Raw genomic sequence first — 19645 nt, 5'->3', positions numbered from 1 at the left:
TGCTCAATGTTAGTCACTGCCACTGATGAAACACAGAGACCTCCTTCAGCAAAAATGGCCTCACAGAAACTTTCAAACAGTTCAGGAACAGCAAGCCTGTAACTGAACTTTTTAACTCTCAGAAAAGTGGGAAAAAGCAAGATTTTTTTTTGTTTTGTTTTTACAGAGATAGCAGAGGTTCACAAGTAATATCAAGTTATAACAGTGCAGTAAATGACCCCACACAAGAGTGCTAGGTCAAGGACAGAAAATATGCAAGTTTTAAGAAAAAACGATTTAAAATTAAGTGCAAACAGGAAATTCAGCAAACAGCTTTTGGTTGTGCTCTAAATACAGCTACTAATACAGACATCAAGTTTAACAAGCCAGAAAATGCTCAAGCTAGGCAGCTATGCAGAAAAACTTAGCAAATAAACAGAGAAAAAATACTTAAAATCTCAAAAGTGGCTCCCTTCTTCTCTCAGCGTTTTTTGAGCTTCACCAACAGCCAACAAGCCTGAAAAGATGCTCAAACCACGAGGCAACTAGGTTTTAAGAGAGGAAGATGAAGGAGTTATGGAAATGACCCCTAGTGGCCAATAAAACTACAGTTTCAAGACAGTAACCACCTCTACGGGGGGCAGGGAAGCTGCTCAATGTTAGTCACTGCCACTGATGAACACAGAGACCCTCCTTCAGCCCAAGAAAAATGGCCTCACAGAAACTTTCAAACAGTTCAGGAACAGCAAGCCTGTAACTGAACTTTTAACTCTCAGAAAAGTGGGAAAAAACAAGATTTTTTTTGTTTTTGTTTTTTACAGAGATAGCAGAGGTTCACAAGTAATATCAAGTTATAACAGTGCAGTAAATGACCCCACACAAGAGTGCTAGGTCAAGGACAGAAAATATGCAAGTTTTAAGAAAAAACGATTTAAAATTAAGTGCAAACAGGAAATTCAGCAAACAGCTTTTGGTTGTGCTCTAAATACAGCTACTAATACAGAAATCAAGTTTAACAAGCCAGAAAATGCTCAAGCTAGGCAGCTATGCAGAAAAACTTAGCAAATAAACAGAGAAAAAATATTTAAAATCTCAAAAGTGGCTCTCTTCTTCTCTCAGCGTTTTTCCTCTTGGAGGGTGCTTCACCAACAGCCAACAAGCCTGAAAAGATGCTCAAACCACGAGGCAACTAGGTTTTAAGAGAGGAAGATGAAGGAGTTATGGAAATGACCCCTAGTGGCCAATAAAACTACAGTTTCAAGTCAGTAACCACCTCTATGGGGGCAGGGAAGCTGCTCAATGTTAGTCACTGCCACTGATGAACACAGAGACCCTCCTTCAGCCCAAGCAAAATGGCCTCACAGAAACTTTCAAACAGTTCAGGAACAGCAAGCCTGTAACTGAACTTTTAACTCTCAGAAAAGTGGGAAAAAGCAAGATTTTTTTTGTTTTTGTTTTTACAGAGATAGCAGAGGTTCACAAGTAATATCAAGTTATAACAGTGCAGTAAATGACCCCACACAAGAGTGCTAGGTCAAGGACAGAAAATATGCAAGTTTTAAGAAAAACGATTTAAAATTAAGTGCAAACAGGAAATTCAGCAAACAGCTTTTGGTTGTGCTCTAAATACAGCTACTAATACAGAAATCAAGTTTAACAAGCCAGAAAATGCTCAAGCTAGGCAGCTATGCAGAAAAACTTAGCAAATAAACAGAGAAAAAATACTTAAAATCTCAAAAGTGGCTCCCTTCTTCTCTCAGCGTTTTTCCTCTTGGAGGGTGCTTCACCAACAGCCAACAAGCCTGAAAAGACGCTCAAACCACGAGGCAACTAGGTTTTAAGAGAGGAAGATGAAGGAGTTATGGAAATGACCCCTAGTGGCCAATAAAACTACAGTTTCAAGTCAGTAACCACCTCTACGGGGGCAGGAAGCTGCTCAATGTTAGTCACTGCCACTGATGAACACAGAGACCCTCCTTCAGCCCAAGCAAAAATGGCCTCACAGAAACTTTCAAACAGTTCAGGAACAGCAAGCCTGTAACTGAACTTTTTTAACTCTCAGAAAAGTGGGAAAAAAGCAAGATTTTTTTTTGTTTTTGTTTTTTACAGAGATAGCAGAGGTTCACAAGTAATATCAAGTTATAACAGTGCAGTAAATGACCCCACACAAGAGTGCTAGGTCAAGGACAGAAAATATGCAAGTTTTAAGAAAAAACGATTTAAAATTAAGTGCAAACAGGAAATTCAGCAAACAGCTTTTGGTTGTGCTCTAAATACAGCTACTAATACAGAAATCAAGTTTAACAAGCCAGAAAATGCTCAAGCTAGGCAGCTATGCAGAAAAACTTAGCAAATAAACAGAGAAAAAATACTTAAAATCTCAAAAGTGGCTCCTTCTTCTCTCAGCGTTTTTCCTCTTGGAGGGTGCTTCACCAACAGCCAACAAGCCTGAAAAGACGCTCAAACCACGAGGCAACTAGGTTTTAAGAGAGGAAGATGAAGGAGTTATGGAAATGACCCCTAGTGGCCAATAAAACTACAGTTTCAAGTCAGTAACCACCTCTACGGGGCAGGGAAGCTGCTCAATGTTAGTCACTGCCACTGATGAACACAGAGACCCTCCTTCAGCCCAAGCAAATTGGCCTCACAGAAACTTTCAAACAGTTCAGGAACAGCAAGCCTGTAACTGAACTTTTTAACTCTCAGAAAAGTGGGAAAAAGCAAGATTTTTTTTTTGTTTTGTTTTTACAGAGATAGCAGAGGTTCACAAGTAATATCAAGTTATAACAGTGCAGTAAATGACCCCACACAAGAGTGCTAGGTCAAGGACAGAAAATATGCAAGTTTTAAGAAAAAAACGATTTAAAATTAAGTGCAAACAGGAAATTCAGCAAACAGCTTTTGGTTGTGCTCTAAATACAGCTACTAATACAGAAATCAAGTTTAACAAGCCAGAAAATGCTCAAGCTAGGCAGCTATGCAGAAAAACTTAGCAAATAAACAGAGAAAAATACTTAAAATCTCAAAAGTGGCTCCTTCTTCTCTCAGCGTTTTTCCTCTTGGAGGGTGCTTCACCAACAGCCAACAAGCCTGAAAAGACGCTCAAACCACGAGGCAACTAGGTTTTAAGAGAGGAAGATGAAGGAGTTATGGAAATGACCCCTAGTGGCCAATAAAACTACAGTTTCAAGTCAGTAACCACCTCTACGGGGCAGGGAAGCTGCTCAATGTTAGTCACTGCCACTGATGAACACAGAGACCCTCCTTCAGCCCAAGCAAAATGGCCTCACAGAAACTTTCAAACAGTTCAGGAACAGCAAGCCTGTAACTGAACTTTTTAACTCTCAGAAAAGTGGGAAAAAGCAAGATTTTTTTTGTTTTTGTTTTTACAGAGATAGCAGAGGTTCACAAGTAATATCAAGTTATAACAGTGCAGTAAATGACCCCACACAAGAGTGCTAGGTCAAGGACAGAAAATATGCAAGTTTTAAGAAAAAAACGATTTAAAATTAAGTGCAAACAGGAAATTCAGCAAACAGCTTTTGGTTGTGCTCTAAATACAGCTACTAATACAGAAATCAAGTTTAACAAGCCAGAAAATGCTCAAGCTAGGCAGCTATGCAGAAAAACTTAGCAAATAAACAGAGAAAAATACTTAAAATCTCAAAAGTGGCTCCCTTCTTCTCTCAGCATTTTTTCCTCTTGGAGGGTGCTTCACCAACAGCCAACAAGCCTGAAAAGACGCTCAAACCACGAGGCAACTAGGTTTTAAGAGAGGAAGATGAAGGAGTTATGGAAATGACCCCTAGTGGCCAATAAAACTACAGTTTCAAGTCAGTAACCACCTCTACGGGGGCAGGGAAGCTGCTCAATGTTAGTCACTGCCACTGATGAACACAGAGACCCTCCTTCAGCCCAAGCAAAATGGCCTCACAGAAACTTTCAAACAGTTCAGGAACAGCAAGCCTGTAACTGAACTTTTTAACTCTCAGAAAAGTGGGGAAAAAGCAAGATTTTTTTTTTGTTTTTGATTTTTCAGAGATAGCAGAGGTTCACAAGTAATATCAAGTTATAACAGTGCAGTAAATGACCCCACACAAGAGTGCTAGGTCAAGGACAGAAAATATGCAAGTTTTAAGAAAAAACGATTTAAAATTAAGGGCAAACAGGAAATTCAGCAAACAGCTTTTGGTTGTGCTCTAAATACAGCTACTAATACAGAAATCAAGTTTAACAAGCCAGAAAATGCTCAAGCTAGGCAGCTATGCAGAAAAACTTAGCAAATAAACAGAGAAAAATACTTAAAATCTCAAAAGTGGCTCCCTTCTTCTCTCAGCGTTTTTTCCTCTTGGAGGGTGCTTCACCAACAGCCAACAAGCCTGAAAAGACGCTCAAACCACGAGGCAACTAGGTTTTAAGAGAGGAAGATGAAGGAGTTATGGAAATGACCCCTAGTGGCCAATAAAACTACAGTTTCAAGTCAGTAACCACCTCTACGGGGCAGGGAAGCTGCTCAATGTTAGTCACTGCCACTGATGAACACAGAGACCCTCCTTCAGCCCAAGCAAAATGGCCTCACAGAAACTTTCAAACAGTTCAGGAACAGCAAGCCTGTAACTGAACTTTTTAACTCTCAGAAAAGTGGGAAAAAGCAAGATTTTTTTTGTTTTTGTTTTTACAGAGATAGCAGAGGTTCACAAGTAATATCAAGTTATAACAGTGCAGTAAATGACCCCACACAAGAGTGTTAGGTCAAGGACAGAAAATATGCAAGTTTTAAGAAAAAACGATTTAAAATTAAGTGCAAACAGGAAATTCAGCAAACAGCTTTTGGTTGTGCTCTAAATACAGCTACTAATACAGAAATCAAGTTTAACAAGCCAGAAAATGCTCAAGCTAGGCAGCTATGCAGAAAAACTTAGCAAATAAACAGAGAAAAATACTTAAAATCTCAAAAGTGGCTCCTTCTTCTCTCAGCGTTTTTCCTCTTGGAGGGTGCTTCACCAACAGCCAACAAGCCTGAAAAGATGCTCAAACCACGAGGCAACTAGGTTTTAAGAGAGGAAGATGAAGGAGTTATGGAAATGACCCCTAGTGGCCAATAAAACTACAGTTTCAAGTCAGTAACCACCTCTACGGGTGGCAGGGAAGCTGCTCAATGTTAGTCACTGCCACTGATGAACACAGAGACCCTCCTTCAGCCCAAGCAAAAATGGCCTCACAGAAACTTTCAAACAGTTCAGGAACAGCAAGCCTGTAACTGAACTTTTTAACTCTCACAGAAGTGGGAAAAAGCAAGATTTTTTTTGTTTTTGGTTTTTACAGAGATAGTAGAGGTTCACAAGTAATATCAAGTTATAACAGTGCAGTAAATGACCCCACACAAGAGTGCTAGGTCAAGGACAGAAAATATGCAAGTTTTAAGAAAAAAACGATTTAAAATTAAGTTCAAACAGGAAATTCAGCAAACAGCTTTTGGTTGTGCTCTAAATACAGCTACTAATACAGAAATCAAGTTTAACAAGCCAGAAAATGCTCAAGCTAGGCAGCTATGCAGAAAAACTTAGCAAATAAACAGAGAAAAAATACTTAAAATCTCAAAAGTGGCTCCCTTCTTCTCTCAGCGTTTTTTCCTCTTGGAGGGTGCTTCACCAACAGCCAACAAGCCTGAAAAGACGCTCAAACCACGAGGCAACTAGGTTTTAAGAGAGGAAGATGAAGGAGTTATGGAAATGACCCTAGTGGCCAATAAAACTACAGATTCAAGTCAGTAACCAGCCCTCTAGGGGGAAGGGAAGCTGCGCAATGTTAGTCACTGCCACTGATGAACACAGAGACCCTCCTTCAGCCCAAGCAAAATGGCCTCACAGAAACTTTCAAACAGTTCAGGAACAGCAAGCCTGTAACTGAACTTTTTAACTCTCAGAAAAGTGGGAAAAAGCAAGATTTTTTTGTTTTTGCTTTTTACAGAGATAGTAGAGGTTCACAAGTAATATCAAGTTATAACAGTGCAGTAAATGACCCCACACAAGAGTGCTAGGTCAAGGACAGAAAATATGCAAGTTTTAAGAAAAACGATTTAAAATTAAGTGCAAACAGGAAATTCAGCAAACAGCTTTTGGTTGTGCTCTAAATACAGCTACTAATACAGAAATCAAGTTTAACAAGCCAGAAAATGCTCAAGCTAGGCAGCTATGCAGAAAAACTTAGCAAATAAACAGAGAAAAAATACTTAAAATCTCAAAAGTGGCTCCCTTCTTCTCTCAGCGTTTTTCCTCTTGGAGGGTGCTTCACCAACAGCCAACAAGCCTGAAAAGACGCTCAAACCATGAGGCAACTAGGTTTTAAGAGAGGAAGATGAAGGAGTTATGGAAATGACCCCTAGTGGCCAATAAAACTACAGTTTCAAGTCAGTAACCACCTCTACGGGGCAGGGAAGCTGCTCAATGTTAGTCACTGCCACAGAAGAACACACAGCACCTCCTTCAGCCCAATCAAAATGGCCTCACAGAAACTTTCAAACAGTTCAGGAACAGCAAGCCTGTAACTGAACTTTTAACTCTCAGAAAAGTGGGAAAAAGCAAGATTTTTTTTGTTTTGTTTTGTTTTTACAGAGATAGCAGAGGTTCACAAGTAATATCAAGTTATAACAGTGCAGTAAATGACCCCACACAAGAGTGCTAGGTCAAGGACAGAAAATATGCAAGTTTTAAGAAAAAAACGATTTAAAATTAAGTGCAAACAGGAAATTCAGCAAACAGCTTTTGGTTGTGCTCTAAATACAGCTACTAATACAGAAATCAAGTTTAACAAGCCAGAAAATGCTCAAGCTAGGCAGCTATGCAGGAAAAGTTAGCAAATAAACAGAGAAAAAATACTTAAAATCTCAAAAGTGGCTCCCTTCTTCTCTCAGCGTTTTTTCCTCTTGGAGGGTGCTTCACCAACAGCCAACAAGCCTGAAAAGACGCTCAAACCATGAGGCAACTAGGTTTTAAGAGAGGAAGATGAAGGAGTTATGGAAATGACCCCTAGTGGCCAATAAAACTTCAGTTTCAAGTCAGTAACCACCTCTACGGGGGGCAGGGAAGCTGCTCAATGTTAGTCACTGCCACTGATGAACACAGAGACCCTCCTTCAGCCCAAGCAAAATGGCCTCACAGAAACTATCAAACAGTTCAGGAACAGCAAGGCTGTAAGTGAACTTTTAACTCTCAGAAAAGTGGGAAAAAGCAAGATCTTTTTTTGTTTTTGTTTTTACAGAGATAGCAGAGGTTCACAAGTAATATCAAGTTATAACAGTGCAGTAAATGACCCCACACAAGAGTGCTAGGTCAAGGTCAGAAAATATGCAAGTTTTAAGAAAAAACGATTTAAAATTAAGTGCAAACAGGAAATTCAGCAAACAGCTTTTGGTTGTGCTCTAAATACAGCTACTAATACAGAAATCAAGTTTAACAAGCCAGAAAATGCTCAAGCTAGGCAGCTATGCAGAAAAACTTAGCAAATAAACAGAGAAAAAATACTTAAAATCTCAAAAGTGGCTCCCTTCTTCTCTCAGCGTTTTTCCTCTTGGAGGGTGCTTCACCAACAGCCAACAAGCCTGAAAAGACGCTCAAACCACGAGGCAACTAGGTTTTAAGAGAGGAAGATGAAGGAGTTATGGAAATGACCCCTAGTGGCCAATAAAACTACAGTTTCAAGTCAGTAACCACCTCTACGGGGCAGGAAGCTGCTCAATGTTAGTCACTGCCACTGATGAACACAGAGACCCTCCTTCAGCCCAAGCAAAAATGGCCTCACAGAAACTTTCAAACAGTTCAGGAACAGCAAGCCTGTAACTGAACTTTTTTAACTCTCAGAAAAGTGGAAAAAAGCAAGATTTTTTTTTTTGTTTTTGTTTTTTACAGAGATAGCAGAGGTTCACAAGTAATATCAAGTTATAACAGTGCAGTAAATGACCCTACACAACAGTGCTAGGTCAAGGACAGAAAATATGCAAGTTTTAAGAAAAAAACGATTTAAAATGAAGTGCAAACATGAAATTCAGCAAACAGCTTTTGGTTGTGCTCTAAATACAGCTACTAATACAGAAATCAAGTTTAACAAGCCAGAAAATGCTCAAGCTAGGCAGCTATGCAGAAAAACTTAGCAAATAAACAGAGAAAAAATACTTAAAATCTCAAAAGTGGCTCCCTTCTTCTCTCAGCGTTTTTTCCTCTTGGAGGGTGCTTCACCAACAGCCAACAAGCCTGAAAAGACGCTCAAACCACGAGGCAACTAGGTTTTAAGAGAGGAAGATGAAGGAGTTATGGAAATGACCCCTAGTGGCCAATAAAACTACAGTTTCAAGTCAGTAACCACCTCTACGGGGGGCAGGAAAGCTGCTCAATGTTAGTCACTGCCACTGATGAACACAGAGACCCTCCTTCAGCCCAAGCAAAAATGGCCTCACAGAAACTTTCAAACAGTTCAGGAACAGCAAGCCTGTAACTGAACTTTTTTAACTCTCAGAAAAGTGGGAAAAAGCAAGATTTTTTTTTGTTTTTGTTTTTTACAGAGATAGCAGAGGTTCACAAGTAATATCAAGTTATAACAGTGCAGTAAATGACCCCACACAAGAGTGCTAGGTCAAGGACAGAAAATATGCAAGTTTTAAGAAAAAAACGATTTAAAATTAAGTGCAAACAGGAAATTCAGCAAACAGCTTTTGGTTGTGCTCTAAATACAGCTACTAATGTATAGATTCCTTTGGGATCATTATTAGATTCCATGACCATAGGCATTGCAGTAGATTTTCTCAAAAGTTTAGCAGTTCTTCTCCTTTTTTTGATAAAAGAAGCAGATGAAAACATTTTGCAAACTAAACTATTTAGATGTTGGATATCTTTATCAAGTGAGTCTTTTGCAAGAATCTGATATCTCATTTATTTAATTTTAAATATCTCATTAATGACTTCCTTTTATTGCTACCATTTAATTCATTTGCATCAATATTCAATAGATTAAAACTATCCATACTGTTTATTTGAGAAATTTCTTTTACCAAGAGATAATACAACATATATAGCCAACATATTAATGCAGTTTTATATAAGACTCTAGTTTGCCTATTGTATAAACAAACTACTAAACTATCTTTATATAAACCAAACCCTAAAATTTTATCAAAAACTAGTCAAAAGCTACCATGACTTATAAATAATGAATATAATATTATATACAAGTTAAAAAAATAACTGACTACTAACTTATTTGCATATTTTGCCATTTAAAACACCCCCATTATTGCATAAAAGTTTCATAATCTACTTCTATTACTCACAAATAATAACTAATCTGACAAATAATGTAATAGATTTGTATTTATGTAATAGTATAATTGTCTATTAAATATTTCTAAATTATTTGTTCATTTAATATTATTATAACTCAGTTTTTAAATATACAAGTAGAGCAGAGCAGGACATGAAAAGATAAAGTTATCTGTAAACTTACAGGTGACAGGCAGTCTAAGCTTACCAAATTATTATACAATAGGAAAATCAATAAATATATACATTTGTCATACTGGAAGATATATACATATTTTATAACTCTAACAGAAGCTCTGGATTTATTTTAAAAGTGCAGGTGTCTGTATCTTGAATTTGTATAACATTCTTAATTTGATAAATATCAAAATATCTAAAAATCCTTTGCCACGTTAAATTAATTAATTAAAAGCATATACATTACTAAGGTTAAAGGGAATATCTTGCTACTCAACAGAGTCAAAAACATTTCTAGTCTTTATTGTATTTAAAAGTTACATAATGCTCATTTCAAACCACATTCTCCTCTCCCAGGTTCAAACATGTTGAAAAATCTAATCTACTTTTTATTAAAATGAAAGAACTGACCCTGCAATAAAACACTCAGAAGTCATCTCTGACTTATGAAATTAGTTATTTCATGTAGTCTTAGTGAATCCAATGACATACCATATGCAACCAGCTTCAAAGTTCATATAACTGTATTTCAGATTTCAGTTTTCAGAATCTTTTGGGATATTTTTATGCAATTTTCTGTGAAAATTAAATGAGATCTTATACATTCACATTCTTGCCATATGCAGGTATATGTAATATATGTCTTCCTTATAAGCAGTTTGCTATTCAAATATATTTTTTTCTGTCTTGTTTGGCCAGTGCTATTCTGTCTTATTCTATATATCTTGCATTTCTGAAATCTCCCATCAAAGAGTTACTTAATCATCAGCCATCTATTTGAAGATTACAGTATGTGTATATATTTATAAACAGGAAAAAAGCACCAGCAAGCCGTAACCACCTTAAAACATTTAATGTGTTCGACAGCAAGCAAAGCACAACACAGCACACAATGATAATGCTGAAACTACTACCAGTTTGTTTTCATCTCCAACTTCATCAGAAGAATGCTGACAATCCAAACCCCTACCCATTTATACCTTTGCACACTGCCAAAACTTAAAATCATGTGACATTAAATAACCCTTTCCTAAACATACCTTAAAAACAGGCATAATAAATACAAATTTTCCCTGTTTAAAACACTTTTAAATATCTAAAAACACAATTTCAAAACCTGTAGCAAATAAACAGATGGATATAAAAAAATGAATGCATGTTAAAAATGAATAAATGAATGTAAAAAAATCAAGTAAAATCAATCTTGTTGAACAATATTTCAAACCACATGTGTGTGAAATTCATAATTTTGCTGCTCTTAATTTTAAAACTGGGGCTAGGGAGACCATGTCGTTCAAACCCAGCTACCTATTACCATGTCGTTCAAACATGGCCACCTATTACCATGTCATTCAAACCCGGCCACCTATTGGTTATGTGTATATATTTAACTTACCGCTATTACTCTTTTATTAATATTCCATAAATGATGTTCCTTTCCTTGTGCGTTTGCATATTATTCACAAGGTGTTTGCTCTTCTTATTAATTCTGGTATTTATGTAGTCTTGACTATGTATACAAGAATTCATGAGTGTCTAGTTTAGATATGTGTCTTTAGCAATCGTGTACAGTTGTTTTCGTCTGAGTTTCACATCCTGACATTAGTATTTAATTATAACATGAAAGGACAACTCACAACATACAGCAGCTGCTAATCTCTTTTGTAAGTTCTCATTCTTCTTAACTCCTCTAAACTATTCTAGTCAGTAACAAATATCTAATTTTATTCCTTCCCATTAATATATACAGTTAAGATTAATAATACTGCAGCACAAGCTATTGACATCCAGTAAAATGCAATCAAAATATACACCAGAGATAGCACAATGTGAAGAAGCATCACTATAGCGTTTGTGTTTCCAAGTCTTCACTTCTAAATAAATATTTAAAAAATGGGTACCCACGTATTATCTCAACCAGATTTTTCACGGCAATATTGGTTGGTTCCCGATCCTTATATATATTCCTTAATGTTTTTAAAATGTTACATGTTGTGTTTTCCTTAATAGTACAAGCTGTTTTCTGGACTGTTATCAATAAAATGTAAAAAACATACTGTTGCTATTTGTTTATGTATTGTACTGCCAGTATTCGGGTATTGCAGGTCTGCCCACTGAATGTTTTTTTTTCCTGCTAGCAAATGCGGTCAAATAATGGTTACAATTATATCTGCCCATCACAGCTGTGTCATTATTTTAGTGTGAGTCGTACAACACAGTATTTTGCTTACTTTAAGAAACATGTAACATGACATGCAGCTTTCCCAGAAAAAAAGACTGTCCGGAAGCAGTAATAATTGCACTTGATGAGAGATTCACACCACATAGACAAAAACATGCAAAGAGCAATCAACATCGTTGCAGCAGTAGTGAAATCAATAATCACTGAAGTACTATCTGGTTTTGTCTGAACATGCCAGCATCACACAACCAAACAAAAATCAGTACTGTCAACTTCTGCCTTCAAAAAGGAAACCACAATCAGCTGTCAACCTCATCCACACTCAGATTTTAAAAGCATTACTTATGGCAACTTTTGCATTGCAATGGCTGCTTGCAACGATATGTACACATTTCTACAAAAGTAGTAATTCACCAAAACCATATTTCCTGTTTCGGTGTTTTCCTTCACTTAAGAATTCTTTCCTCAAAGTCCAAATATTGCATTCATCACTCACACAGCATCTGTGATAATTCAGGTCTGCATCTATAATGCATGAAAAACAGGAAGATGCCTTTATCAGTATTTTGTGTTCGTGAAGGTAATCCCAGCTTCTTAGTCACCCGTAAGGATGTGGAATAACACCTTACAGTGTTTCATGGGGTCCTTTGTAGTGAATGATGCAAATTTTGCAACCGTGAAAATCTGGTTGCGATAATATGTAAGTACCAAAAAATTTTATTGTGAGCAGATTTCTCACATCTACACTTGAAAAGAAGCTGAATGCCCTCCCCTCAAATCAGTTGTGATTCAGGCACTTCCTTCTTTCACAAACATCAGTGATGAACTCTGAACTCTTTTAGGACCTAGATTTTCATTAAAAAAGCCCAAGAAGCAGGTGGGAAGTAAAGCAAGCAAGAATCAAGCAGTTTCACACAACTAAATCATTCTTCTGATCTTGAGCTTTTTAAGTGCTAACTGCTTCATAAATGACCAGCTAAAGAAATGTGTTATAAATGAACAAAGAAAACACAGTCACCAGCACTTTAACACTTCTAATTAACATATTACTTATATATGACATTCATTTAGCCTAACAATGTAGATACTGAGTAAATTAAAACAAATAAAATTCTTATCTTATATAGGCTTAAAGTTACCAGTTCTATTAAATATAATGTAATGTCCTTCTTACACAGGAAATATTCCTTTAACATTTAAAAATGCATTTATAAGTTTAGTTTAAATGAAATATATTGGGCTGGATTCACGAAGGCTTGCACGGAGTCTGAGAGTAGTGTAAGATGTCAGACAGGCAATATGTCTGCCGAGCGATTCAGCAATAGCCGGAAGGGGCATGCATGAGAGCTCCTCAAACTACTCTTGCACGGACAGTGTTATGGTATGCAAATTACCTAATTTGCTGCTGAAATGTAAGCAAATGAGGTAAATATGCAATCCAGGAACCACTAACCTGTCCATGGAAGAGCAGTGTTATTTGCAGAAATGTACTCCGTTGGCAACGGAGTATCGTTCTGCAAATAGCTAAACGGAGCTATGCAGCTCCAAATAAAGCATGCATCCAGTTGAGGAAGCATGCCAATGGCCAAATATAAGGCCATTGGCATTTTTATAGGTTGAAAATTAATAAAAAATAATTTTTATTTTTTTCCCCGATCTATGTTTAAGCATAGCGCAGCGCTGTGCAAATGTGCGGCGCTTTAAAAACCAGAAAATAATTTTAAAAATAGCCAAAAATAGGCATTTTATTAAAAAGCTTATATTGCCATGCAGGTGAATGGCAGGCTGAAGACAACATGGCTACTGAGTAGTGGTTGCTTAGGGGGGAAGCTTAGTTTGAGAAATGTAACCAAGCATTAGGAGGCAATCCTATGCAAATGAGGATAAGGATAGTTAATCCCAATTTTCCCTGGCATGTGAGCCATATCCCTAGAGTGTAAGTGTAGGAGTAGGGGAGTAGTAGAGTAGAAGATAGGTGACATCATGAGGGGTATGTATGAAAGACTGTAAGCTTATTGGAGCAGAGTGGCTTGTGTTTGCTCTGAGTTGCTCAGGATTGGAAAAGGTGTGTCTACTGTTGTCCTAGCTGAAACCCAGAAACCAAAGGTGCACACCGAAGATATATCTGAAACTTCTTGCAAACATGTTTACACCGTGTGCACTCGTTTGCGTGCCTGTAAGCCCGTGTGCGCTTGTGTATGCACATGTGCGCTTGTGTGCGCATGTTTGCGCGGCGCTGCCCCTTGTGGAAACAGAAAAAGAAAAGGAAGGAAAAGAAGTAGTAGGAAGTTAACAAAGGAGAACTAGCAGAGCTGCCAGGTGAAATAAATCAGAATGAGCCAATTACACAGGCAGTACACTAGCCCAACCCAGCCCAGCACTTAAAACTCTGCAAACAACATTCCCACATGTTTTTCTCACGAACACTGAAACACTGCAGTATACAAAGAGTGAAAACTTAAAAAGTTTAACTCAGACAAAGAAATGTTAGGGGCTGCCATTGCTATCATAAGCCAACATGTGTAAGATGCTGAGGGTGGTGCCATTGCGAATGCTGCTGAGCAACCCACAGTGAGGAGACGGAGAAGAGTGTACAGACCCAGGGTAACCTACCAGGGGCTACATGAGCTGGAGATAGTGGAGCACTATAGAGTGGACAGAGACCTCCTGCAGCAAATTGTTGAGCTGTGCAGGCCATGCCTCACACACAGAACCAACAGAGGGGAACCCATCCCAGTGGAAACCAAGGTATGTGTTGGCCTAAGAATACTAGCAACAGGTACCTTCCAGAGACCAACTGGTGATATGATGGGGATTTCACAGGCATCAGCATCCAGGGTACTGCACCAGTTCCTGAATGCCATGTCAGCACATGTCGGTGATCATGTATATTTCCCCAATTCCCATGAGGCATTGGCTAGCAATATGCTTCTTTTCCAGCAAATAGCAGAATACCCTGAGGTAGTGGGTGCAATAGACTGCACGCACATACACATCAAAGCACCAGCTGGTGAGTGGGGAAGGGCCTACATCAACCGCAAGGGCTTCCCCTCCATCAACTGCCAGGTCATGTGCAATGCCCAGGGCATAATATTGAATGTGTGTGCTGGCTGCTGGCTACCACGATTCCCATATCTGGCATCTGACGCAACTTTACCAGAGATTTGCCAGTGGGGACATCCCTGGCAGTCACCTAGTGGGGGATGCTGGATACGCACTGGAACCGTGGCTGATGACACCCATCAGAAATGCACACACACCTGAACAAGAACTACATAATGAGGCACACGCACAAACACGAAATGTAATCGAGTGTGTGTTTGGGATGCTGAAGTCATGGTTCCGGTGCCTGGACACATCTGGTGGAGCCTTGAAGTATTCACCAACTACATGTACCCAAACTGTCATGGTATGTGCCATGCTACACAATATGATCCTGCAAAAACAGCTGAAGCAGGAACAGCATGGGGCAAGGCCAAACAGCCCCCCACCATTGCCAAGGCCATCACAAGCAGAGCATGACTCAGAGGAGGAGCAACCTGAGCCTGCCCCAGTAGGCAGAAGGAGGCATGCCCAGTATGCCTTGGCCTTGGCAAAGCGGCAACGCATAGCACATACACTGGCTCAGTAGGAACCCTGGAAATTATACCTCTCTCTGACTCGCACATAAAATAAAAGGGATGCCTAACTTGACACTACCTGTTTTCAACCATGTATAGGGAGTGTACTATGTGCATCAGACATAGGCAGCCCTGCAGCACCACCTGAGGCATGATTGCCATGTTTTAAGCAATATCAAGCAGTGCTAAGCAGCTTTTACCACTATTTAGTATATGTAAACAAAATTGCCCGTGCTAACTAGCGCAATGTCAGGCAACGTTGAGCAATGTTGGGCAAGGTCAGGCAAAGTTGAGCAAAGTCAGGTAAACATGCTCATATTTGCTTTACTGTTCCTTAAGCAGTCTGGTCTGCCCAGCATAAAAATAAAAAGCAGTGACAGGGCTTGAACCCAGGATACTGTGCACTATAGTCACAGTACTGAACCACTAAGCCATGACAGCATTTCACTGGCACAGACACAGCAGGACAATTGTACACTAATGCAAACACAAAGAAATGTTGTATCATGCCTCTAAAGAGGCATATGGGTAACTCCCCCACAGGCCTATGCAGACAGAGAACAGCAGGCCAGCGTTGTGATGTGGGTTTGGTAGTCTATGAAGTCACAATCTAATATACATGATATTGGACGCTAAGATCTGTAGTACAGTAGTATGCCTCAAGCCAGTACGATAGGCAACAGTACAGACTGAAATGGTGTACCTTACATAGCAGTGCAGGCCTAGCAAATGTGTATAAGTGTCAGGTGAACCCCTCATCCTATGTACACCCACAGTAACAGTCAGGTGTGCCCCTGGGTAGAAATGTACAAAGAATAGCTGTCCCCCCTGTATGTAGAAATGTTGATAAGTCTATGCAAAGTGTCTCATGGAAGCCCTGCAGGCACAGCATGATCCCTGTTGATTTATGACACAAAGGTGAGCCCTGCAGTAAAAATACAACTTGATTTTCCACACACATATAGTATAAATGTCTATACCGGGCATGCTCACACATTTCAACAAATGTAGTGGATTTCAGTCAGCAACATACTGAAAGGTCATACTGGGCATGCTCACACACTTAAATAAATGAAGCAAATGTCAGGCAACAACAAACTGAAAGGTCATACTGGGCATGCTCACACACTTAGGCCATGTCTGAGTACAGCAGTGGGCCAGATATATCTGGCAGTTGCATGTTTTACCCCAGGAACCTGCCACTATTCACCAATCCTGCCTTGTGCACACAGTTATATGAAAACAGACACATATAATATATTGGAACCCTGTCATAATATGTACCACGAGTACTTAAGTTGTTCACAGAAAGTGAAAAAGCAAAGAAGATCAATAAACCTGCAATCAGTATCATCAATAAACAGTGTGCACTCCAAACATTATCCAAGCCATGTTCTGGCAAAATAATCTGTGAAGGAGTCCATAGAGAACCATGACGCTTCCTTCCGCTATGTCATAAATAGCAATGTACACTCATATATGTCCTGAGTCAGTGCAAACTGTAAATGACTGACATTGCCAACATTCTGTCAGACAGGCCCATACATACATACCACCCTCTCACTGACAAAAGGCCCTATCATCATACCTGGAGACTGTGAATGCACAGATATCACATATAGAATGGGTAAACAGCTCCTTCCAAACCTGAAAACACGGCGTCTATGGGATTACATTGTTTCCCTAGCTGTGTCATAAGTGAACTCCAGAACAAACAGACTCTGCACCTGAACAGTCTGTTGAGCCTCACCCTCTGTACAGGATATGAAACTGTTGAATGGGTTACAGCAATGTTTGGCACACTCAAGTGTTCGTGCATAACAGACCATGGGAACTATTGTCTTATAAGCCTATTAAGCCTTATCTAAAAGCCATAGTGTCCATCATGATGGACCTCATAAACAGCGATATTGGGAGCCTACAAACACCCAACCCAAGCCATATTGGTTTGTTCAGGGGCAGATCATGGTTCCTAAACCTGCTACACTGTTTTCAAAGCAGTCACCCAGGACATACAGCAATGAAATGAGCTGCACATGTCCCAAATAGACCTTGTAAGGCCCGTTACATTCATCCCAGACACATGTCATATCCACAATATCAACAACCTCTGCATAAATATGTATGTCATCTGATGGATTGCCAAATGGGGCATAGATAGATCCCACAAGGTAAGAAATGTGGTCACCTGTTCAAGCTGGTAACAACTGCTGTCCCCATGGCTCAGTCATGAGACCCCACCTGTCTGGTGTATGCTCTTCAGATATACAGTCAAACACATGAGGGCTATGTTTAGCAAAGGTTGTGGCTGACTGCGCAAATGTTGTCATACCCGATGTTTGGGACAACAGAGACATCCTTATAAAGGTTCACAGTCAGACAGATGTGGTGACAGGATTATGGCCCCGAGCTACAGTCATACAAATACCACATAGGTGCCAGCACCATAAATATGGAGTTGATATGGACACATGTGGATAGTCATCTCCACTTCCAGAAACACATTCACAAAGTGGTTAGAAATATATGCTATGAGTTCCCACAAACCGCCAAAGTCTTTGCATGTAGGTCAAAGGAGGTTCCCTGTGCCCATCAGTCATCAGACCTGTATGAGAGTACCACATCAGAATTGCAATGCATCTGACTAGGCACCTTCAGCTGCTGGAAAGAGCACTGAAGTACCTCAACAAGAGGATTACTGGCTTCAAACTGTTGCCCCATGCAACATGATTGAATTTAACTCAATCTGTACTCTGTTGCATACTGTCTACTCATGAGATCTCTGCCCAACAGACAGGTCCATGTCCAATGCAGAACTGATGTACATGCGCTATCTGTAGTAAACCCAAGCTCACTGTACCACATGCTGTAGGGATATCATCATCACAACATTAAATAGAACATATTGGAGGGATACAGTACTACCTCACAGACGTCCCTTGCTTTGGAATAGGCTCCCAACCAACAGTAGGCAGAGTGCCTCACTGACACTCTTCCAGAGGAGCCTTGATGAGTGTATGTGAAACTGAAGTGTCACACCAGGCAGCACTTCAGCAGCTCTACTACACAGAGACCTAGGGAACTAACACCATGTGGGGAGATAGCTGCACACTCTGGCCATACTAATATCTGCCTTCAGGCAGATAGCCTATTACCTGCCTATGTACCTATCTATCTATATATATATATATATATATATATATATATATATATATATGTATATATATATATATATATATATATATATATATATATATATATATATATGTATATATATGTATATATATATATATATATATATATATATATATATATATATATATACATATGTGTGTGTGTGTGTAGGGGGAACACAGTATAATAAGGCAAAGATGGAAAGAGGGTGACCATCAACGCCCCTTCTGCTATGTACCTCACAAGACATCTACAACAACTGGAAAGCCTACAGAAATACCTCACAAGGAGCATTGGTGGCCTGACATACATGCCATACACAGACCATCTGTAAATGCTCCAGCTGTACTGTCTTGCATATTGCCTACTCAGAGGTGATCTCTGCATAACATACAAAGCTGTGTCAAACACAGAGCTTTTGGACATGCCCCACGTAAAACACTCACAATCCCTCTGATCCTCAGACCCAAAACCCAGAGTGAAATACAGAAGGAAGGGGTGAATCCATTTAACTTATGGATACACACACCTCCAGGTCAGTGGCACAGCATGAGGCCTCGGAGACCATGCAAGTGCAAGTCACATTGGGCAAAGCTGTTTATCACATTGTAGGTTGCTACAGATCACCTACCATGTCTCAGGAACCTCACTCAGTTTTCCTGAGAACAGTGGAAAATATAAAGGTCCTACCAAACAGTATTATATGAGGGGATTACAACTACCCAAACATTGACCGAGATAATTACTGGTGTACAATATCTGTTTCCCAATGCCTCCTAGAGTGTAAACACTCAAATGCCCTGGAACAGCTGGCCACCATGGCTACTAGAGGTGACAACGTACTGGACTGGTGCATCACCAGCATGGGGTACCAGTGTTCCGCAACAGAGATAAACCCCTTGCTGTAATACACATCATAAAGTAATCACAGTGGGCATCCACATCCCCCCCAGTCAAGTAAACCACTGTGAAGACATTGCAAAAGCAAAATGCACACTTCTCAGGATGAAAGTGTAAAGTTCCAAAGCCCCCTTGCTATAGGATAATGCTATACAATCCACAGCATCATTTACAAGTGCATTCTATGAACATCTACAAGGATGCATGGATCAAGAGATCCCAAATAAAACCAAGACGCACACCTCCAAAAGGAAGACATCAAGCCAGTGGTTGTTGCCCATAAATAAGCTATACAACAGAAG

This window comes from Protopterus annectens, chromosome 6.part1 (genome assembly GCF_019279795.1).
Source record: "Protopterus annectens isolate FY-2018-M chromosome 6.part1, PAN1.0, whole genome shotgun sequence".
Classification (NCBI taxonomy): Eukaryota; Metazoa; Chordata; order Ceratodontiformes; family Protopteridae; genus Protopterus; species Protopterus annectens.
This window is presented reverse-complemented; position numbering follows the sequence as displayed.